The sequence below is a fragment of the Gracilinanus agilis genome, chromosome 1 (genome assembly GCF_016433145.1).
Source record: "Gracilinanus agilis isolate LMUSP501 chromosome 1, AgileGrace, whole genome shotgun sequence".
Lineage (NCBI taxonomy): Eukaryota > Metazoa > Chordata > Mammalia > Didelphimorphia > Didelphidae > Gracilinanus > Gracilinanus agilis.
The window spans coordinates 101,945,464-101,969,878 of record NC_058130.1 but is presented as its reverse complement, the minus strand read 5'-3'; the positions used below and the strand labels follow the sequence as shown (position 1 = coordinate 101,969,878).

Sequence of the window (24,415 nt, the reverse complement as noted above, 5' to 3'; positions counted from 1 at the left end):
CTTCCTGATTATTCTTTTTTAAAAAATAATAAGTATGAGTTCTCCCAAATGGAGAGATAGCATGTCTAATAATTGTAACAATACTTGCTTAGGTTACTTAGCAAGTATTTATGCTGCACATATCAGTAATTGCATCTGTGAAACAATTTTATCAAGTAATAAATTCTACTGTGCCTGGTCCCCATGCCATATGTGAAAATCCAATTTGAGGAGGAACCTCAGCCTGTTCAGTCCCCAAAGATTTGGCAGAATTGATTTCCCGAGAAGACAAAATTCCCTGTTGACTCTAAAAGTGACACTGCAAAAATATATTTATTTCAGTTACTGAACCAGAGATACAGACTGAGTCTCTGGAAGCAGATCCATAGGGAGAGATAGTAAAAGGAGAGATCAGTGCAAAAGTCTTGAGTTAATGAAAGGTGGGGTACACGGTACAAATCTCATTTCTTTGGAGAAGAACTTTGTTTCACCTTTCTGGCTTCAATGACAGAGGCCAAGTGAGTCAAGACATAACCAAATTCTCTCCCTTTCTCTTCCTTTCTCTCTCTCTCTCTCTCTCTCTCTCTCTCTCTCTCTCTCTCTCTCTCTCTCTCCCTTTCTCTCTCTCCTCCAATCAACCCTAACTACAATATTTAGTGAGCTATCAATACCTGTATGCTGAGTATTCTCTATAGATTTTATGAGCATGCTGTGTCTTTATACAAATTCTTAATAAAAATGTTAAACAACAAATGATTAAGCACAAATGCCTGAATCACCCCCCTAGAGACAACCCTGCCACATGGAATGAATGAGTAAGTGAGTGGAAAAGTCAATAAAAACCTACTATGTGCCATGCACACTACTAGGCATTTGAGATACATATACAAAGGCAAGGTAGCCCTTGCACTTAAGGAGCACACATTTTAATGGGGAAGAGAGCAACATATATAGATCGGTTGTCATTGAGGGGGATTTTACTCAGAAAATTTCAGGGGTGGCGATTTGAGTCATAGGGACGTAATTAGCAGATCTTTTCCAAGAGCAATGAAAAAAGCTGATTTGGTCATGGTTTAAGAATTAGAAAATGAAGAGGCTGGAGGGAAGGAAAGCAAAGAATATACAAGTCATTGGCAAGGCAATTGCTGAGGGATGGTTAGGCAATAAAGTAAATCATAGAGGGAGCTGAGCCTAAACATAGTGGCTGATTGAGGTAACCATTATTCGGCATAACAGGAGCCCCAGGTTGAAAGTTTCTTTGAGATGAAAGAGCTAAGGCCTCTGGAACATGGATTCTTATATGGGTGGCAAGGAAGATGGAAAGAAGATGGCTAAACTGTGAATGGCTTCTTTGAGTTCAGCCAATCAATGTTCTTTCCAAACATCATACTGTCTGTATGAACTCTTGTATAGTAACACTTTCTCTACCCAATATTTAGGGCAGACGAGTTTGTTTATTTTAACAAAAATATAGCAGTTAATATTTATCCCTATTAGAATAGAAAGGCAGATGTCAACTTGATCAGGAAGATCTATTAGAAAGACCTGCATGAAATTATGAAAAGTGAAATGAGCAGAACCAAAAGAATATTATATACAACCTCAGAAATATTGTTTCTTATATATGTCTACTTTAGAAGAAAGAACTAATAAATAGAAATAAGACATAATTTTATGTACACTTTTTTTGTTAAATAATGCCTCCTCTAATGGGGAAAGGGAAAGGAGGGAGAGAATTAACTGGGTATTTAAGTGTAACAAACTATTTAATTATTTTTTTAATTTAGGAAAAAGTGCCATGGACTATCTCAGGAGGTATTGAGGTATGATGTTCTTCCATATCAGAATTTTAAAGCAAAAGATATATGGACATGTATTTTAAGTGTTGTAGAAGCTTTTCTAGTACCTCTAAGTTCCCAAGGAGGTTGTTTTAGATAGTAATAATTAAGGAAATATAGATTGAATCCAAATCCTAGTTCAAATTATATTACAGAACAGACAGGATCCTTAAATAAAAAAGAATCTTTAATGGGCAGAATAATAAGGTAAATAATATGGATGAACAAGCAGAAGGATGTTTTTCAACCCTCATAGCCAGTTGGGTACCATCTCCCTGGCAAATTTATTCTATGATGAGGAAGTCACCTCTCCTGTGTGGATAGACCATTTTAAGTTGTAACTTGTTTGACATCTCTGTTTTAGGGATCTCCTATATCCTCTTAAGTGCAAATATTCACCTCATTAGTTTCAGGGCTATAAGGATTTTATGAGGCTTACTGAGCCTGTAAACAGAGTGGCAGGCTCACTTCCTTAGTCCCTTTTACTTCACTCCAACCGCTACCTGGAAGGGTACTTTCTACTTCTCCCGATTCATATTTGAATCATTTCATTGTTCAGACATTCAACCTCCAAAATTAATCCCAAACTGGGAGTTCCTCAAATGGATCAAATCACAGATCAATACAGAACAAAGTAAAGAAAAGAGCAATAATGGTATTAACAACACATCAGTCTGGGAGTATTAAAAGCTTCAGTCCATGATGGAACATCAGATCCCTTCAAACCATTACCTAGGACTTCTTCAGGTTCCATTAAATTGCTTTTTGTTTGGAAAATAAGAGTTGCTAAACATTTGATAAATGGGAGGTCTTTGATTGGCTGTGAAGGCATTCAGAAAGACTTAGTAAGATTTCTACAATCTTTCTTGTTTCTGCCCTTTTGTGCTATATTCATTTATGGTATGATTCCATCCCTCAGTACCTAGTGAGAGTGCAGTGAGAAAGGCCATACATAGCACCTATTTCCCTCTGAAGCATGTGGCATTATAAAAAAATCTTACTCCTTAGTCTCTGAATTTGTGGTAGTTCTTTTTTCTTTTAGCTGAAGGAGATTAATCAGAAGTCCAGAAGAATAAACCACAGGAACCTGGGAGTCAGAGTCTAAGGTAGATTTTGCAGCTAGCCCAACATTAAGGAGCCGGGCAACTTCTAGAGTGATCTTTTGGACTAATGTCATCGGTAACTGAGACAAGGACTTATCTGGCAGTCAGGCTACACCTGGATTTAATTTTAATGGGGCCAATGTGATATATAAAATGTCAAGAAGAAGCCAATTCTCTCCCAGAGGCTAAGGTGGGATAAGGGAGAGTTTATTCCTAAGTTGGAAGGAAATGCTTGTATATTTGTTCTCACCATAACTTTGAAGTAAATATGCCTTTATAAAAGTTAATGATGTTAATTAATTCAATGGAATTAGTTAATTAATTCTAATGGAACTGAAGTGAGAGTCACTGCCACCTAACAACGCTGGAGTCATAACCTGTGGGAGACTCAAATCCATAGTAGTAGAGAAGAGATTACACTCAAGAGTATTAGGGTAGAACTCTGAAGGAGAAATATGATCTGTCTGGCTCTTGAAAGTGAGACATACTTCTTACATTTGAAATCTCCACTAATACTTGTGTAATTCAGTATATCAAAACCAGAGGTACCATTGTTATATCTCTCTTCCTGACTTAACAAACATCCTTCAAAACCTATTGCAAACCTCAAAAATTATCTCTAGTTATACAATTAAATAATGTCCTAAGAGATATTCTTTTCTCTTCAATGATGTAACTCAATCTTGTCCAATTATCACTTACTAATTATTTGCTGAATTGAAATGCATCACTGCCATTTCACTCTTAAAGCTGCTATAACTTTAAATACGTAAATATGATACTTCTCTATTGGATGGCAGTAGTCATCAATTGAAAGCGAGAATCACTTGGAACTTTCCTTATGTACTGAAAGATGATTTCTCTGCTAAAGAAGGAAATTCTCTTTGAGTATCAAACAAAAAGCATTTTTAAAATCTAGGACTAGGAATTAGGATCCTGTAGGTTTTCCCAGCCTATTACATAAAATAACAGAAATCAGAAGAGTTTTCCACTGTGCTATGCCATGTTGCCTCCTAACTAGAAGATATCACATTTTTATATCATTTTACTAATTAGAATATAAAGATGATTTATATGCATCAGCTTTTGATCTTTATGTCAACTTTATGGTACAAGATGAGTTACAACAAGTATTGATATTGTGATATGTAAGATGGAGAAAGTGAGATTCAGAAAAGAATAGTGGAATATTCTAGGTTAAAGAGATAAGGGGGGAAAGAGAAAAAGAAAAAAATAAAAGCTACACTGGAGAAGAGAAGGAAAGAAAGGAGAAGAGAAGAAAAAGAAAAGAAGAGGAGAGAAGAGAAGAAAAAGAAAGAAGAGAAGAGAAGAGAAGAGAGAAGTGAGGAGAAGTGAGGAGAGGAGAGAAGAGGGAAAGAGAGGAGAAATACAGAGATACATAAGCAAGCCAAGGAAAGAGAAAGGGGGAGAGCAAGAGAGGGAGGGAGAAAGAATGAGAGAAGGAACCGAGAGGGAGTGAGAAATAAAAAAGAGATAGAGAGATAAAAGAGAATGAGAGACAAGGAGAGAGTAAAAAGGAGGAAAGAGAGAAGAATAGTGAAGGAAAGAGAGATAGAAGAGTATTAGAGAAGGAGAAGGAGAAAGAAGGAGAATGGTTTTAACCTGAGTATCTTTGCTCTGACTAGAGTGCTTTTTCTATTGGTCCATGCTGATGGTCAAGAGTAATATCACTCAAGCTTATATATACAAAATGGAGAGAACTATAGTTTCTCACCTATCTCTGCTAAGGAGGTAAGGACAGCGAAATAATAGGTTAATGATGTAAAGTGTTTTATATTCTTTGACTAGAAGGATGCAGTTCATAAATTATTTTAAAGTACTTTGTGAAGAGAAAGCGCCATGAGAATAGTAAATTATAGAAGTAATCATTCTTATTAAGGAAAGATATGTACAATGAAGAAGCTGAACATGGAACTGACAGTTTGCTGGTTGGATATCATATTACACTGACCTAGAATATACTGAACTCTGTATCAGGGAACAACAGCTTTATTAGAAGATAATACCTAACTTATGCTTTCTTTATGATTCCTTTACCTCTTGGCACTTAGATTCCCCCAATTTATGTTTTCAATTATCTGAAATCTTCCAATGACAGTGGTTAATGGTCATTCTTTCCCTATTGTCAGAGTTACACTTCTAAAAACATAACCTTTTGAGCTGGCATACTTTCTGAATTGACCTTGGGAGGAAAGAAATATCTTAAATCAAATGCCTAGAAAGGTGACCATTAGGGAGCAGCTAGGTGGCTCAGTGGAGAAAAAGCCAGGCTTGGTGACCAGAGGACCTGGATTCAAATTTGATCTCAGATGCTTCATATTGTGTGACCTTGGGAAAGTCTATTGCCCAGCCCTTATTATTCATCTGCTTTCTAAGACATAAGGTAAGGGCTTTAATAAAAACAAATAAGATGGCTACTACAAAATAATGACAGTCCATGAATTGTCTGAGTTCCTGTTTTTGTCCAGGGGTTATGACCAGTTCATGTACCACAGGGTATCCAGTGAATTGTTAAGTGATAATATATGACCCCTATCCTCCAAAAGAATGAGGGAGAAATCACATATTTATACATTTGTTAGACTATGGGCTATTCATATTTCACTTTAATCCCACCCCCCAATAAAATGAAGTTTGAACCTTCAGAATGATATATACATTAATCATGGTAGCTTTGTTTTAAAATTTTATTGTTCCACAATGCTTAAACAGTAGCCTCTTAATAAATGTTTGCTTGATTTGTTGTTTGTATGTTCTCTAAATGATAAATATAACAAGAGGCAGATACTTCTTGATTGAATGAACAAAAGGGACAGTTACTACCTAACCCAAACATGCTATGGGATGTAGTAGAGAGCGTGTATACAACTGGAATTATGATTTGAGAACTAAAATCAATGAGGATGATGTCAGCATTGGGTTGATGCAGAACCACAAAATCTCTGGAAAGGCCATCTAGTCCAATCCATAAATCAATAAAAATTCACTCTGCAATGTACTTTTCAAGACTTTCTTTGAAGGCCATCAGTCAGGAGTTATCCACAGACTCCCAACTCAAACCATTTTAGTTTTGATTACTCTAATAGTTTGAGTAGGGTTTATTTTACTTTTCTTTACATTCAGTTTAAATTTAACTCTTTATAAATTTACCCATTACTCCTGGTTGCCTCATCTGTGCCATAAAGTACAAGTTTGAGCACTATTACATGCGAAATTTAAATACATGGAAACAGTCATATTCCCCTTTAAATCTTCTCCTAGCTAAATATTCCTAGTTCTTCAACCAACCCTCCTCTGGTATGATCTTAGGCCCTTCAATATTCTAACCTACTTTGTATACTCTCTAGTTTATCAGGGACCAACACTAATTTTTTTACTCTCAAATTTAAAGTAAAACACACATTTACTGTTTTTAGACTCAAAAATCTAAGCACCATGACTATTTGTGCTGCAGCAAATCCACTAAAATATATCAGTTCCTGATTTTTTGTGTGTAATTAGGTAGTCCAAATTTTTCCAGATATATACAGCATCTTTTCTCATTTGTCCTTTCTAGAAGGATACACACTCATTCTCCCTTGCTAAGAGGTTGATGGCTCTACATGACACTTTAATTTTAAATCTTCCTATGCTCTCTAAATCAAGACTGGCCCTCAAGGATGGATAGATAGATAGATAGATAGATAGATAGATAGATAGACAGACACAGAGAGAGGGATAAATGGATAGGAAAATAGAAAAATAGATGATAGATAGATAGATAGATAGATAGATAGATAGATAGATAGATAGACAGACAGACACAGAGAGAGGGATAAATGGATAGGAAAATAGAAAAATAGATGGTAGATAGATAGAGAGATAGAGAGATATAGATATAGATATGTATTGGGGGTTCTACATTTGAAACTCACTCTCAGATAGCCTGGGAATCTGCTTTGGAACAAAGGCACTGACACTCTTTTAGCTTCTACACAATCATTACTTATTAATCACTCTATACTACCATTCTTACACTATTAAGATTTTCAGTCATCTAGATGGGTTCAATAATTGTTCCATGTTCTTTTCATAAACACCAAATAACCAGCCTATAATGTCTGCTCTATCAATTAGAAGCATCAGGAGGCCATGTGGACCACTCTTGCAATACTGGTTGCTATCAGCAACTTTTAGTCCTTGTGTATCTTCTCCACTTCAAAATTGCTAGCTACTCAGTCCAACATAGGATTCCACTAAAATGTCCACATGGAGGTTAGTTACTTTCACTATTTCCTTAACTGATGACAATGCTTTCATAATCAGCTAGAAGATATTTTCAATATGGCTTCTCAATGACCCACATCCATTTCACTTTTTAATAAAAAATAGTTACTATCGGGTAATAAAATGACACTTAATTTTAAAATGATAGACTTCTGAAAGAGCTCTCTGCTGTGATTAAGTTGATGGTTAATACTTAGTTGATTTGTATTTAACACGCTAGTCCTACTTTAATGTACTTAAATTAAATGCATGTCAGGGCTCACAACCTTAAATCAGAACTGTGTTATAATGAGCTAACTGGAAAAATTTGAAGACATTGCAATGAAAGCACATTTTACTTAAGCTCATCAAATGCTCACCCAATTCTGACTTTTCTAGGCTGAATAGTCTCTTTAGACAGCAGCTGTCTCAATTTTTCTCTTTTATCCTAAGGAGTCACTAGCCTTTGAAACCAAAGGAGAAAAATATATAGAAAAGCTAATAGAAATATGTAAGATCAAAAGTCATTCCCCAATAGATAAGTGGTTAAATGATATGAACAAAGATTTTCCAAATGAAGAATTATGAAATCTCCATGCCACCATATGAAAGGTTGTCTTATCTCATTAAAAAGAAGAAAAATGCAAATTAAAACAACCCTGAGATTTCAACTCATATCCAGCAAATTGACAAAGTTGATAAAAGAAGAGCATAGTAAATGTTTAAAGGGATGTGGAAAAAAAGAGGAAAACTAATGGCAGAACTGTGAACTAATGCAATTATTCTGGAAAACAATTAGAGACTGTGCAAATAAAAGGAATAGAGTGCACATACTCATTGACTTAGAGATTCCACTTCTACAAATATGTCTCAATGAGGTAATTGACAAAAAAAACAACTCTAAACAACTTAGAGAAGCAATTTTTTGTCGTTGAAAAGAACTGGAGACTAAATATATGCCAATCGTTTAATGAATATCTGAACAAATTGGTGGTGCATCAATGTGTGGTGCATCAATATAATTGAAAATCATTTTAAGAAATAATGAAGACCGAAAGGCATGGAAAGATTTACATAAACTGATACAGAGTTAAGTAAGCAGAGCCAAGAAAACAATATGCTAAATGCCTACAATAATACAAGTGGAAAGAATTGAAAATGAATGTTGAAAACAGTTAAAAAATTTCTTGGGCAATAGAAGAAATGTGAGATATCTCCTGCTTCTCTTATTTTTAGAGGTGGGTTGATCTATGGGTATGGAATATTGAATATAACAGCAGTAGTTTTGCATAATCATGTGTTTTGCTTTTTCTTCTCTTATACTTCTTTTTCTTTAAAAACTTCCTTGATATAAAGATCAGCTGTCTGAGAAGCTGCTGGAAGAAAAGTATGGCAAGAGAAATTTAGGTGATTAAAACCCAAACAAACAGAAAACCAAAAAGATATAATTTTTTTTAAAAAAGAAAAGTAACTGTAGGAAATATTCTCTAAATTATCATGTATTTAAGTTTCTGCTTCCACAAAACTCATATGAACTGATGCAAAGTGAAGTGAACAGAATCAGGACAGCAATGTATACAGTAAGAAAAATATTATAAAATGATCAACCATGGAGGACTAAACCATTAGCAAAAAAAAAAATAGCGAAGCAAATATCCAAGATAATCACAAGGGAAAATGCTATCCATAGTCAAAGAAGGAACTGTTGAATTCTAAGTGCAGCTCAAAACATGTCACCTTCCATTTTATTTCCTTTATGCACTTTGTCATTATATTTACAAAACTTATATCATGACATGAGAAATATGGAAATATGTATTGTATGAAATTATTAGCAGAACCTATATCACACTATTTACCACCTGGGGGATGAGGTGGGAGAATGGAGGGAAGGAGAAAATATGAATCCTAAAATGTCAAAAAACAGTTGTCAAAAATTGTTTCCACATGTAACTGAAAAAAAAATAAATACATATTTTTTTAATGTCTACTTCCACTGAAGGATGAATCATGAAAAATAGTTTTGAAAAGATCGTGAGGGAAGCATTCTCACTCCAAAAGTTTTATAGTTATATTTATAGTTATAGTTATATTTGCTCTATCATATTATGTTATACTATATTTATAGTTATATGTATCATTTTCTAAAAACTGATGCAACAAAACATGAATTATTCAAACTATCAATTGGATATGAGATGAGCTAAAGATTACCTATGTTTTAAGCAAAGCCTCACTAAAGAAATTAATAATTTAAGCATATGAATGATTTGGTGGCTAAAAGTAATAAGCTCTACTAAGGTACTTCAAAAGATTAAGCTTCTTTTTGCTTGAGAAAAAATGTCATGCTAATTATAAATTATTAATTTAATTTACTAAAGATGACTTATCCTCATCTTGCCCAAATTATTTTTACTATATAAATGCTCAAGCAATCTACTCTCAATAGGGGAACTAGTCCTTAAAAGCTGCCTGAGTTTCATAAAAGTTACAAAACATTCACAGAACTAATAAGTATCAGATGAGACATTTGAACCAAGGCTCTCCTTACCTTTAATTTAGCACCCCATCCACTATGCCATATTGTCTCCCTAGTTTTTAATAATCCAAAAGAAATGATTAAGCCCAATTCTAACCATATTCACATGCAACTTTGGGTTCAGGTTTCTGTTAATGGAATGATGGCTATAATTAATGTATATCCATCTAACTAGAAATGAGGATCATAGACATTTTTCTCTATTCAACTTCCGTTTTTCTTTTTTTTTATAAAGGACACAGTAAATAGAGAAAAATGTCTATGATATGTATTCTTTAAAGAGGTAGCTACATAGCACAATGGACAGAGTACCAGACCTAGAGTCCAGGAGAAGTTAGGTTCAAATTTGGTCTCAGATACTTCCTAGTTGTGTGACTCTGGGAAAATCATTTAACACTGATTGTCTAGTCCTTGCCACTTCTATGATTTTGGATTAACATTATGACAGAATGGTATATTAATATATACACATGTATTGCAAATTGTATACATATATAATTATAGATATATTTATAACATACATATATTATACAAAATATATACTGAAAATTGTAGGGGAGTGTGGATATATATACATACACAACATACACATAGGCATTGAAAGGCATTGTGTTTGATACTGGAGATACTAAAATAAAAATAACACAACCCCTGCCCTCTCAAAGGACTTCCATTCTACTCTGTATATAGGGCATCTATGCAGGTAAATATAATAAAATTTATGTAGTTATAGGAGCAAAGGCGAAATCAAAGTTCTCTGGGAAATTATGAAAAGGGATAGATTACTTCCTGTTAGTACCTAAGGAGAGCCCTGAAGGGAGGAAATTTTGAACAGGGGAAAAAACCACTTAAATCTCTTGCAATGACCTAAGTACATATGTTCCACTTTGGTCCTGAATTGAAGCCTATGAATCAATGATATGTTTTTATAAATCTTATCCTCTTTCTTTGCACTAGTGAGAAATCTATTTGCATGATTGCAAAGAGACTTAAGAATGATAGTTCTTCTCTTTAAGAGCAACAACTACTTTTCATGAAGAAAACATAATGCAATCAATAAGGTCCAAAAATAGATATCCAAGCAAATGATCTCAAAAGAATTATGATGTTTGGTTATAAAATCAACAAATAAATGAAAAGTGGCCCAAATGTAATTTAGTTCACTTCATGTCAAACAGTGATTGCTTCAAAGTTTGTTTTAAAATTTAGATCCATGCCACAAATTGTAACAGCATTCAAAAGACCTTTGTGGTCCAGTGAACCAATAATAATTTGAGGTTAAAGGATTTTAGGAATGTCAACAAAACACAGAATGAAGAAGAGGGTTGGCAATTCTGCTTTATTTGATCAATGCAGACAGGCAGATCAGATCATTTATTCTCTAAAGGTGATCTTTGGGTCCAAATGAACTTTCCTGTATATCAATACACATAAATTTACTGGATTGAATTATCAACTTCTTTTTTTACTGCAGAGATACAGCCCTAGACTGAGAGTCAGGATGGAATCTTCTGGTTTTGTTTTTCTTTCAAAAGACTTTGAATGTGAAATTTTAACAGTCATTAAAAATGTTGCTAATGTTACCATGTAAATGGTTCACTCAAATATCACTAGCATGTATGAATCTAATACCTTGTCAATTACTGAAATAAAAGTTCATATAAGGAAGAGCAGAAAGTACCATAGTTTGCTAGAAATTGTGGCAAGATATGGTTTCAATCACCACTGTCTTATGTAACTTAAAGAGGAAATCATGGGTATCACATGGCCTTGTGATAAGGGATAAGCAGCACATGGACAATTAAAGAAGGACCTCATTTTATACAAATTCAATTCATACATTATCAGGTATACACAACTGGTAATAAAAAAGGCAGAAAATATATGAAAATTTTAAAAAATAATTACAGGTTAAATCCATGCCATTTCTCCAAGCTACATAAAGTCTTATAGGACTTCCAGGGGAGGAGTCAAGATGGCGGAGTGAGCCAGAACTTCTCTCTGTCACCACAAGAATCCTCTCTGACAAAGATTAAAATATTGTCACAAAAGGAATACAGGAGAGAAAGAACCATTAAGGAGACAGGGTGAAACAACATTCAAGAAAAGAAAAACCATAAAGGTAGGCAGAGAACATCTGGGTCACTGGGGTGAGAGGAAAGCAGAGCCAGCAAGAGTCTATAGCAAGGAGGGAAGAGGAAACCAAGAGTAAGCCACATGCCCCCACTCCACATCTCTTATCCCTGGTTTGGAACCTAAGGCCAAGCCAATATCCAGATCCTGAGATCCTTCCTGGCAAATAGTGGTACAAGTCAATCCTGACCCCCCTGAAATTCAAATTTGTGGAGAAGTCCAGAGCCCCAGACCAGGGCAGTCTGGGATGAAATGGGCTGATATTTATGTAAGAATTAAAATGAACATATAATAATAACTTTTAAAATAGTATTGGTTTTATAAGATTTATTAGAAATCACTAGAAAATAAGGAAATAAATAATAAAATAAACCCACGTGCCATGGCTAATCTACCTGTTCAAACAGCCTGTTCCTAGCTCCAAGCCACCGTAGGAAGGAAAGGACCCTTGGGAACATCAGCCCCTCAATATTATACCTCTGTCTATGTCAGGACATAACAATAGGAAGCCAGTGGGCTCTTGGGAAATGAATTCCAAAAACCTCAAATTTTCTAATAATACACTTGTGGGCCAAGACCAAAGCCAGGAATCCCAGTCTGGGCTTGGGAAAGGGACATAGTACACAGATTGGGGTGAGGACATAGTTCACAGAGGTGCCCCACCCACCACCATCTTCCTGTCCAAAATTAAGGGAAGACCTCCAGGAGAAGATTATCAAAGGTGTGCTAGATTCAATCAAGTATATAGTGAGATCAAAAAGTTGAGCCTAAGCCTGGGGCCAGAATTTGATCTCTCCCTGACCTGATCAAGTTCAGAGTGAGATCAAAAGCTTATGCCCAAGCCAGAGGCAAGTCCTTAAGTCATCAGCATCTCAAGGGGCAATTGAATCAGCAGGGAGAAGGGGCTCTCAGAGCTCTCAGCCCTCAGATCTTCACCTCAGCCTCCTGTTAAAAGGGAAACAGGGAAACCCTATAGATGTTAAATAAATGACTATTCAGGTTTTGTGTGTGTGAGCTGACTAGTAGGGTATCCCTCCCTTTTAGACAGAGAGTCAATGGCTGCCCTCTGTCCCTACTAAGAATATCTTTGAGGCAAAAGTAAACAGAAATCTGTGTCAGACTGGGATCACCACTGGTTTATGGGTAGATGGTTGACTAAGACTTTGCATGGCTTAGTCACCCAAGATGTCCAATCTAATACAGACTCCTGTCAGAGAGACAGCAATGATTTTTGGCTTAGGTCTTTGTGTAATGCCTAAGCTTATTAGAACTGCCTCCCCAAATCACCTAACACACACTAATGCCCTTAGTTCTTCTTAAGGAAATATCTGACTATGTTGTTTCTAGATGAACAATGATTTATTTGAAAGAGGTATCAAAGAAAGGGATTTGTGTGAAAGAGGATTTGGAGTTCCCTCACTGTTGGAGTTGACTCAAAGTCAAAGTCTCTCACCTCCTAGGCTAACAGCTAAGGAAACACCTGAGCCCTTTCTATTTCTGGTAATTGTGTTCCAGCTAACCTAGGCTAAAATGAAAGAGATATAGTTTCTAAGAGTTAGCTGACAACAGAGGCCAGTCTTCAGGATTGACTCAGCCTGACTCTGGGCAAGACCTTCAAGGTGACTGGCAGCTACTCAGGATTACACAGATTAGGTTTTCAGTTCAGAAACAATAGGAGGGTCTTCAGGGTAGTTTATTTCTCTTTATCCATTAGGAAATACAGCATATGGGATATTTCTTGATCTTGAGTGATCTCTCCAAGCTCCTTCCTTCACTCCAGTTCAAGATCAGACTCCCCCAAAGCTGTTAGAGTTCTTCCAGCTGCCCTTTCTTTCAGGGTTCTAAATGACCTTTAGCCCCTCGCCCTGCCTCCTACTTCCAAGACATAGAAATTCATTTCCTCACTCCAAGAACTGAAAATTGGTAAAAAACCCAGAAAATAAGCTAAAAATAGCATCAAAGGAGGACTGAAGTTTAAAAGGGTACCCAATTTCCAAGAAAATAGAACCTACCTATAATTAAGTAGGGAAAATGAGCAAACAACAAAAAAGCACCTAAATCTAAAGAATTTTATGGAGACAAAGAGCAAGGTACAGACACAGAAGGGAACAGCGAAGGCAAAGGAAACACATGATAAGTCCAAAAGAAAAATGTGGATTGGACACAGATTCTGGAAGAGCTCAAAAAAGACTTCAAAAACCAATTAAGAGAGGACAAGGAAAAGTGGGAAAGAGAAATGAAAGTATTGCAGGAAGAAAGGAAAGTAATGCAAGGAGAAATGAAAATTATACAAAAATAAAGTCTTGTGATAGATCACCCAATTACTCTTTTTCTTGTTCTGAGAAGCATTTGGGTAAATCAGTACATTGCTTCTTTTTTTTTAAACCCTTACCTTCCATCTTAGAATCAACACTGTATATTTGGTTACAAGGCAGTAGAGTGGTAAGGGCTAGGAAATGGGGTTAAGTGACTTGCCCAGGGTCACACAACTACAATGTGCTGAGGCCAGATTTGAACCCAGGACTTCCCTTCTCTAGACCTAGCTCTCAATCTACTGAGCCACCCAACTGCCCCCCCACCATTACATTGCTTCTTGCCAAATATTAACTCCCTTATCAATCTTTGTCCTGAATTCTCACTTTAACAAGTCTGGTCCACCTCAAAGCAGTGCTTTTCTTTATTTCATTTATGTTATTTAGTTATTGACGATGGCACCAAAGTACAAGGGTAGAGATGTCTATAGCTCTGACAAATCTAAGAAAAATCATAAAATGCCTAGGTATGTTCCTATAAGGAATACCCATTAAATAATGGGGTTCACTATGCAACTTATGCAAAGGGCCTTGAAAAATATTGGTCACATAAAACTAGTCCTATTGTATTGGCAACAGAAAACACCAAACTCTTATCTAGAGCTGACCTTGTAGACTAGACAAATGAAAGAGCCACCTCTATAATATAATCTGAGAAAAGCTACTGCAAGGACTTCTGCTCCAAAAGTTATTTGCTATGACCAAATCATACAATCTCAAAGTTGGAAATAAAGAAGCATATATCTCAAACCATATCTGAAGAGGAATCTCCTTTATCATCTCCCTGAAAAGTGTACAGTCAGCTTTTGGTAACCAACCTCTAATAATAGGAAATGCTTTTGGACAGACCTGTTTGTTTGGAAATTTTAAGTGAGCTGAAACCTTTTTTTTTCTGGTGACCATTGCTAGTAACATTCCCTAGAGCCAAATAAGACAAGTTAATTCCTCTTCAACATTAAGTCCTTGCAAATTCTCCTCAAGCTCCCTTTCTACATTTTGTCATGATGAAATTGATTATTTTATAATTATCACTCTCACTGAAGAGTCATACATAGGATCACATACAACATAAACAGAGATTGTTGGGTAAATTAGATGAGCAATGGCAATTTCAATTAATAATTAAAATGATGAACTATCAATTAATTGGAAAAATAATAAATTGATCACATCATGTAATACCATTTTCCCTCTAATTTCATAGTATTTTTTTTTTCAGATTGATTTCACTGTACTCACTTTTATGCCCTTTCTATTTAAGCCAGACTAGCCTCCTTGATCTTCCCTGAAGTTAGGATTTCTATTAGTATGAACTGAATTCCTACCACTGACTTTCTTTAATACCAAACCCTTATGTGGCCTCCCAAAGGAAACCTGTAATTATTTCTCTTGTCATTTCAAATAATGCTCCATTTATTAATCTCTTTATATATTATATCCCATTAGTAGATTATAAACCTTTTGAAGGCATCTTATGTTGCTAATGTCTACTCAGTGGCACAACATATATCATAAATAACTTACATAAATTCTGTAACTCTGCCAGTGTTATCCATGTACACAAAAATGTCATTTTTAAATGTTAATTTACTTTGCATGCTTTTATGTCTTTTGCTCCCACCGACTCCACACAAGTAAATAATTTTAAACCAATGGAAAATAAATCCTAATATGTAGTCCAGGGAAACAAATGCACAAACTGGCTATGTCCAAAGATGGCTCTCTCATCTATATTTTAAGTTGATTACTCCTCTGGCAGGAGGTGGTTCATAGGCTTTTTCTTCAGTTTTCTGGAAATATAACTTATTATTGCATGATCAGTGTTCTAAAGTCTTTCAAATGGAGTTTTCTTTATAATGTTACTAATAGTTTATTTATAATGTTATTTTATTTATAATATTACCGTAATATTAATTTCCTTAGTTCTTCTCATTTTGTTCTGCTCATATCATAGAAGTCTTCCCAATTTCCTCTGAAGCTATTTTGTCATTTCTTATGGCAACTAGTTGGCACAGTGATTAAAAGTGCTAGACTCAGAAAGAACTGTTCAAATTCTGCCACATAAACTTACTAGTTGTGACTCTGGGAAAGTCATGTAACTCCTTTCAGATTGTTTTTTTAATCTTTAAAATGGATATAATAATTCTATCTTCCTGAGAAGGAAAATGTCAAAGAAGAATCAAAGAAGTCAACAACATAGCACCATTTTTAAGTCTTAAAGTACTATATGAATGCCATTTTTTTATTTCTTATATCAATTTTCCATTATAGTAATATAATTTGTTTAGCTATTGCCCCATAGGTTTTCCAGGTTTGTCTTACTACAAAACAAAAGACCTACTACATGTACTACATATATTTTTGTGCATAAGTACCCCTGTATTCTTTTTTTTATCTTATTGGCTATGTGAAAAGGTATGTACTATATAGTAATATTCCCCCCAAATTATTGTTTAGCTTTCTTGCAAATACTTTTCCTCTCATTTTTCTCCTGAAAATAAGCTTCCTGATGACACAGCCTATTTCATGTTTATCTTTTTATTGCCAGTACCTATAGTAGTTCCTGATGCATATTAGGTGCTTAATAAATGCTTGTTGATTATTTTATTTCATTGATATGGTTATTTCTTCCATGAGGGAAGAATGAATCTTGTCTTTGCCATCTCATCTTCTCTGTCTCGTCAATGTTTTCCCAGAATGCTAGAGAAGTTCTTCTAGAGCTTTTAGCATTTTATAGTAACATTGCCATATTTGAACTGTCTACATGTTATCTCTTAATAAATCACTGGCCCATGTATTTTCCCTATCAAATATTTTGTCAGTTACTTTTCAGACTGTTTCTTGGCATGTCAGCATTGTAAATAGGCATCAGTTTACTTGTACCCCTTACCTATGCACTTCTTGATTATTCCCTGCACTGCACTGTTCACAACCATAGTTCTTCAGGGATTGGGGTATTCCACGTTCAAGGTATTCAAAAATTAGTAAAAATATATTCTCATGGGGTGGATGTTTGTGTGAAGAGAGCAACAAGGTGACTCAGTGGATTTAGATAATAGGTTCTGGGTTCAAAATTGTCCTCAAATACTTCCTAAGTGCATGACCCTGTGGAAGTCATTTATCCCCTATTGCCAAGACCTCACTAGTCTTTAGTCATGAAATCAATACACATTATTGATTGTAAGACAGAAGGTAAGGATTAAAAAATAGATGGGCTTTTATGCACTACACAGTTTCCCAAAGAGTGTGTCAAACTGTCCCACAATATAAATGATTCAAATTGAAATGCATTTTTCTATGAAAGCATTTTATACCATAATGGGTAATATCTAAGATGATGATATTTCTCAATGGTTTAGGTCTCATTATAGTGAAGTCATTTCCTACAGCATCCTGGTTTAGGGACTCCATTCCTCTCTAGATTGTTTAAAAGATTCTCCTACACTTCTTTACAATATGGCAGCTTATTTCTTTTGTTTCATTGCTTCCTCTAAGTAATTCTAATTAAAGAAGATGGCCCAAGCTAGCCATGTTTTCATTCCTCTGGATTCCTCCAGATTTTCTCTAAAATTCCCCCAGGCCAGGTGCCTTTATTCTTCCTATCCCATTTCATGTGTTATCTTTAGAATATAATCTCCTTGATGGAAGGAACTATCTTTCTTTCAGTTTGTACTGTGCTTGTATTCTTAGCATTTATCAGAATTCTTGACAAAAAGTAAGTATTTAATAAGTGCTTGTTGACAGACTGAAATTGTAAAGCATCATTTCTTTAGACTCAGGAATTGTCAAATGTCAAAATCAAAATCTCACTTCTAAAGGTTAGAATGTGGAATAACTATCTTTTGTCAACTGAGGCTATTTATTAAGATTGTATGTATGATTGTATGTATTGTATGATTGTATTATTATGGTATCTTCCGAGGCATAGCCTGGATTCTTCCCACTTTACAATTGCACTTCTGATCTAGAACATCAAAAAGTCCCAAGTGTCATTTAGAGCTATAAACTCATATTATTACCTCATCCTCTGCCAACCTGAAATAACTATTGAATAAGCTAGCATAAACTCATCAATCTCACTATATATAGCCAGCCCTAGATGAAAATATCATGTTTCATGACCTATACAAACATCTATCCAGATACACACACACACACACACACACACACACACACACGCACACACTTTCCAACTCATGCCCTAAGCTTTGTAATAAGATCAATACCACTGTACCACCAGAGATCCTGAAAAGGGAATGTCATTTGACTATTTTATATACATATTCACCATAATGTGGCACTCTTCCTCACTTTATCTGATATGTGTTGTCTCCCTCTCTTAGAACATAAGTTCCTTGAGAGCAAGGGTTGATTGTATTATATTTATATTACCGATATCTGGAACATCGTGAGTTTAAAAAAAGATTTATAATTTATTCAATATCAATCTAGTATTTATCAATTTGCCTTAGATTAGTAGCATTTAAGCTTTAAAGATTTAAATGTAAGCAGCTGCCTTGAATCCTAATGAAAATGTTGGGGAGAGACCTGTGGAATTGTAACATGGACCAGGTATATTTTAATAAGTTAGAGATATGAATAGATGACTGAATGATTTTGTATAGGTCTGAGCACATAATGTGCCAGGCATTATGGTAAATATTAAGAATAAAAATTTAAAAGCAAATAAACTCTACCTTTAAGAAAATTATATCAAATAAGAGAAGGAGGCACAGATTGGGAATGATAACTAGTGAAAGATGTTTTGGTCTAGGAAGGCATCATGATGGAAAGGTGAAAAAAAGGGGCAAATGATGCATGCAGCTTTTTCTAGAAATGGTAATATTAATTTGACTAATGCTCACAATACTAACTAGAATGTAGAAATGGAGTTGGGATGAGTTATATACTCAGCAGTATGGCAGAAAAAAAGTTTGTAACAAAAAAAAAAGAGAGAGAGAGAGAGATCTCCAGTACAGAATAGAATACATAGGCAAATTGCACCTTTGTTTATAAGTAGAGATTTTGAACAGCAAATGATGGCTCCAAGGTGTGTACCAGGTTATTAGATAACCAAGAAAGACCTACATGCTGTCATATTCAAGCTCTGGGATTTGAGAGTCTCACCTTGATTGACAGGTGAGGACAGTTGGACATCGGAATGTTCCCGGAGGCCATGAGGACAGGAGGAAAAGCAGTTGGCCAGAAAGGATATAAATACCCTGGGAGCCCCCTGACAGGGACCCCTTGGGCCCCTTGTCTTTTGGGGACCTTGGCTTTGCTTTGGCTGAGCCTTGCCTAAACTCTTGCCTTGGACATTTGATCTTGAACATTGACTGACCTGTGGATCCTCTGATTCTCTCTGAATCCTTAGATATTTAGGCACCTAAACCATCTCTAGATATTTAGGTATCCCAGGGCCCAGGGGGGATTCGGGAAGTGGGTAGGAGAAGAAGAAGAGGGTGGTAAGGGTGGAACTTCCTGAAGGCTGTAGAACTGGCAAACAACTAGCAGTAAGAAGCTGAGAGAAACCATCATCGATATTTGCATCATCCAAACAGTTTGCTTACTCTGGATTGGCTGTGGCCAGGCTGAACCAGAGGAGGTGAAGAACAAGCCCAGCATTACTGAACAGCCTACAGTCCTGAGGGATTATTGCCATAGATTTAGTGATAGGGTCACCTATTCCCCAACCCTTTCCTGATCATTCCTTTCCCTTGTTAAACAACATAGATAAAGTTATTAAATACCTTCCTGGAGTAGTTATTCCATCACCACTATGGGGAGGGAGCAACGCAGTCAGATGAACATTATCCAAGGCTGATAGAGCCCAGTACCAATAATAGGTCAACCCCAGGTGGGACCTGAAAGGGTTACCCATCCACTGACCTTTAGGGATCCTGCCTGGGCAGTTATTATACCATCCAACTGAGTGGCAGGACTCGGGTTTCCCTGCACCAGCCATTAGGGAACCAAACCAAAGCTCCCTGAGATTAATATCTCAGATTACTACTACTAATAACCAGCCTAATAGTGGTAGCATCCAGATTACTCTCATCTTTTATAACAATGCCAAAAGTAGAATGTAAAATATAAATGTCACTTCCTTTCTTGTTCTGAAGACTGTTGGACTTTTTAACAGTTGGAGAAACCCATGAATCATGACTGGTAAGAAATTGAAAATATTCTAAAGCATATATAAGCCTTCCAAATAAGTTCTGCACAGTGGACATACTGGAAAACATATCGAAACCCAGATGCTTGGCTGTCCTCCAAATTAAAGTGAAAGGGTGTTGAGCCTGGGCACCTTTGAAAACCAAATAGATTGAAATAACAAAACTTGGCAAGAACATTATTTTTAAAGCTATATTTAAATGTTTGTGGAGTAGATTAACTTTGTTAAAGACATGTCAATATTTTTCTGGCTCCTAAAGTCAAAATATAAGCAATCATTTCAAATCCTTTTTTTAAAAATCTGGCAAGGTGTAAACAACAAAGACATTTCTAAAAACTGAAGCATACTAATAAATGGCAAGATAGTGAAAAATATTATCTAGTTTCATTTCTGCTATTCAGTGGAAAATTTCTGTATCATTTCCAAAAATATTAGTTAATAATTTCCTGATTCTTGGCCCTTCTACTAAATTAACTTTTAAAACAATTATACTGATTTCCAATATTTCTAAATGAATTGTAATTATGAGGATGCCAAGGTGTGAAAAGGTATTTAAAAAAAACCTAAAACTTGAGGAGGATGATTTGTCTAATCTTGACTTTTTCCTCCCAACAATTTTTGTTGTAAAATTCTTTCCACCATGCCCCAAGTTAAATGTTTGAATTAAGTAATATGTATAAAAATTTAGAAATAAAGTGTTTAAATTAAGTAATAATAGTCTTGCTAAGTACTCTTTCCTGCTCCATAATAGTTTCCACAAATTAAGATAGGATAGTTGCATTTGGAAAATTGTCCAGCAGTTCCAGTGATTCCAAATTCTCATTCTTATCCAGCTCTTAAACACCAATGTTCTCTGGGTAATGCCAAATGGCTGGGAATCATGGATCATGATGAATTTATGAGAATGAAAAGTACAAATAACCCACAGGGCAATGGAAATATGCATAGCCTGAGGTCTCATAGTTTTGGAACCTCACAGCAGTAGAAGGAAGATCAAATAATATGAATTGTTAATGATAATTTAAATATCTAGTTCACTTGCTCTCAGAAAACTTGGAACTTTTAAGTTTAATTCAGATCTAAATATCTGGTTTCCTTTTATGCTAAAATTTAAAAATCCCCCCATGGCCTAAATAGATAAGGAATTGGCTACCTAGTTAGCAATTTTAAATATGAGTCCCAGCTGGAATAGAGCCTTAATATTATACACATACATGTACATATACAGTGTAGTGGATTTGGAGTCAGAAGTGTAAGACAATAATCTTAGGCCCTATGGGCCAAAATGAACTATAGATACCCTTGCACAGTGTAAGAATGGTCAAATGTCAAAACCGGGCCACTGTCAATGATAACTGACAGACTGTGAAGAATGGATGAGAAAATAAGAGAAGGAAAATATCATCCCAATTTTTTAAAAAAGGCAGAAGAATAGAACTTGGAAACTTGTCTGGGAAATTTCACTTTGAAATAAAATGGAGTATTATGGAGGTAATACGTATTTAGTCAACATCTCCAGTGTGCCAGATGCTTTAAGATGCTTGGAATACAATGAAAGGGGAAAAAAAAAACAGGAGCAGCTAGATGACACAGAGGATGGAATGCCAGAATAAACAGTTCCTATTCTCCAGGACCTCATAGTCTAAAAGGGAAGATGGGATGTAAACAAGATAAATTCAGAATAAATTGGAGATAATCTCAGAGGGAAAATTGTAGTTAAGTAGAACCAGGAAAAGCTTCTTACAAAAAGTGAAATTTTTTTCTGAGACTTGAAGTGAGACCAGAATGCTAAGAGTTGGAGATGAGGAGGGAGAGAATTCTAGACATGGAAAAGAGCCAGGGAAAATGCATGGAGTTAGGAGATGAAGTATCTTATTCAAGAAACAGCAAGGAGGCTAATGCCACTGGATCACAGAGCATATGGCAGTAGTAAGGTTAAGACTGGAGAGATAGAAGAAGGGCAGGATATAAAGGATTTTGAATGCCAAACACAGGATTTATGTTTGATCCTGCAGGTCATAGGGAGCCACTAGAGTTTATGAATAAGAGAACTGCTCAACCTCAGGAAACAAAAGTGGCAATTATAAAGAGTTCCCTCAGACAGGTAATGTCAAGATAACTTTATTTTCTTTTTCGATGGAGATTTCTACCAGAGATACAGTTTACCCACATGTAGCAAAACACTCAATTCAATATGTATTTATTAAGCACTTACTATGTACCAGGCACTGTGCTGAAATCTGGAGATACAAATAAGGAAAAGGAAACAACCCAGCTGGGGGCAGCCAAGTGGCCCAGGGGATAGAGAGCTAAGACTAGAGATGGGATAGAGAAATGAGTTAGAGATGGAATAGAGAGCTAAGACTAGAGATGGGAGGTTACAAGTTCAAATCTGTCTGACCTCAGACACTTCCTAGCTGGGTGGCTCAGAATAAGACACTTTAACCCCAATTGCCTAGCCTTTTTTTGTTCCATTTATGCCTTGGAACCAATACTTCACATCAATTCTAAGACAGAAGGTAATTTTAGGTGATAATATAGTTAGATTGATTCTGAATGATTTAAATGAATAGAACTAAAGAGTAGTTGCTAGGGATTTGAATTTAATTTGAAGAACTACAGGGGACTTTCCAGTTGGCTCTGTGCTACTCAACATACTTGCTGATTATTTAGATGAATGCACAGAGGATGATATCTTTACCTTTGAAGCCTCTTTCCTATTACCCTTGGACTATGGGGCTCCATTGCAGAATGACAAGGAATGTGTCATACTACTAAATTTCCAGTTAGGGAGTACAAAAATCTAAGTTACATACATAAATATCTTATTCAAGACATCATCCTTGTGGGCATATCACCATCTTTTTGTTACATGTGTGGAATAGTCTTTCTGAAATGATATTGTATCCACAATGGACTAATAAAAACACAACTGAAGTACTATATCCAGTTCTGGTTAATCAGTCAGTCAACGATTATTGATAAAATATCTATTATGTACTCTACCAGCACTGTTCGAAAAGGATATGGATAAGCCAGAGAGTATTCACAATAAGGATTGTGAAAGACCTTTTGTCTGCATCATGTAAGAAGCATTTGAAGGAATTGAGGATGGTCAACCTGGAGGAAGGAAAAATCAGGGAGGACTTACCAGCTGTTTTTGTATATCTGAAGATCTGTCAAATGGAAATAGATTAGACTTGTTTTGTTTGCCCCTGGGAGATAGAGCCAGGAGCAATGAGTTAAAATTGCAAAAAATTAAATGATTAGAGCTTTCCAAAAGTGGAATGGGTATTTCAAGAGTGTATAGGCTTCCCTTCACTGGAGGTATTCAGAGACTGGCTGACCCCTTTTCTGTTATGTGGCAATAGGGATTCCTTTTCACTAATAGGTTGGATAAGCTAGTCTTTGGGATTCCTCCCAACTCAGATTCTGTGATTTTGTGGCTATGACAATATTAAAATAACAAAATATTTAATTGGGATAGTAATACTAAAAAGAAAAACAACAGAAACCCATCTGAGTCACATTTCTGAATGGATATGATTTTATTTTATTTTCCTCATTTGTACTTTCAGAAATGCTTCCTCCAATAGAGTTATGTCTCAGATAGGGCTAAGTGTCTGAAACTGGAATGAGAGAGTTAAAGCCCAGTCTGTGAACAGTTTTAGAGTTACTGCTTGAAAACAGTTCCTGCTGTTATCTGCTATCCAATACTCATCATCTGTCCAGCTGATTGATCCCAGTATGTATAAAGTTTCTGGCTTGACTAGCCTTAGGCACTCATCATCATTCCCAGTCATGGTCACCATTTGCTAGTCCACATGCCCTTCATTTTCTCTAGGCAAAATTTTCTGTGTCAAATCCAACAGCAACAGCAACAACAACACTGTTACTATTACTACCTCTTTTTCCAGAAATCTCCTTCTTTCAACATGTTCATAAACCTAACAGTAACTACCACCTTCTACAACTCATTGTTCTCTTTCCTTAGTCACCCCAATGTCACCAACCTCTGTTATTGATGTGCACACATTAAGGATTTAGAATTCTTGTTCCCCCATCAGTGC

General features: G+C 35.7%; 1 pseudogene; it reads right to left on the bottom strand.

Annotated features, from left to right (window-relative positions):
- LOC123248046 overlaps positions 1 to 24,148 on the bottom strand; it is a 31,141-nt pseudogene extending 6,993 nt beyond the window's left edge.
- Positions 24,149 to 24,415: the final 267 nt, after the last annotated feature.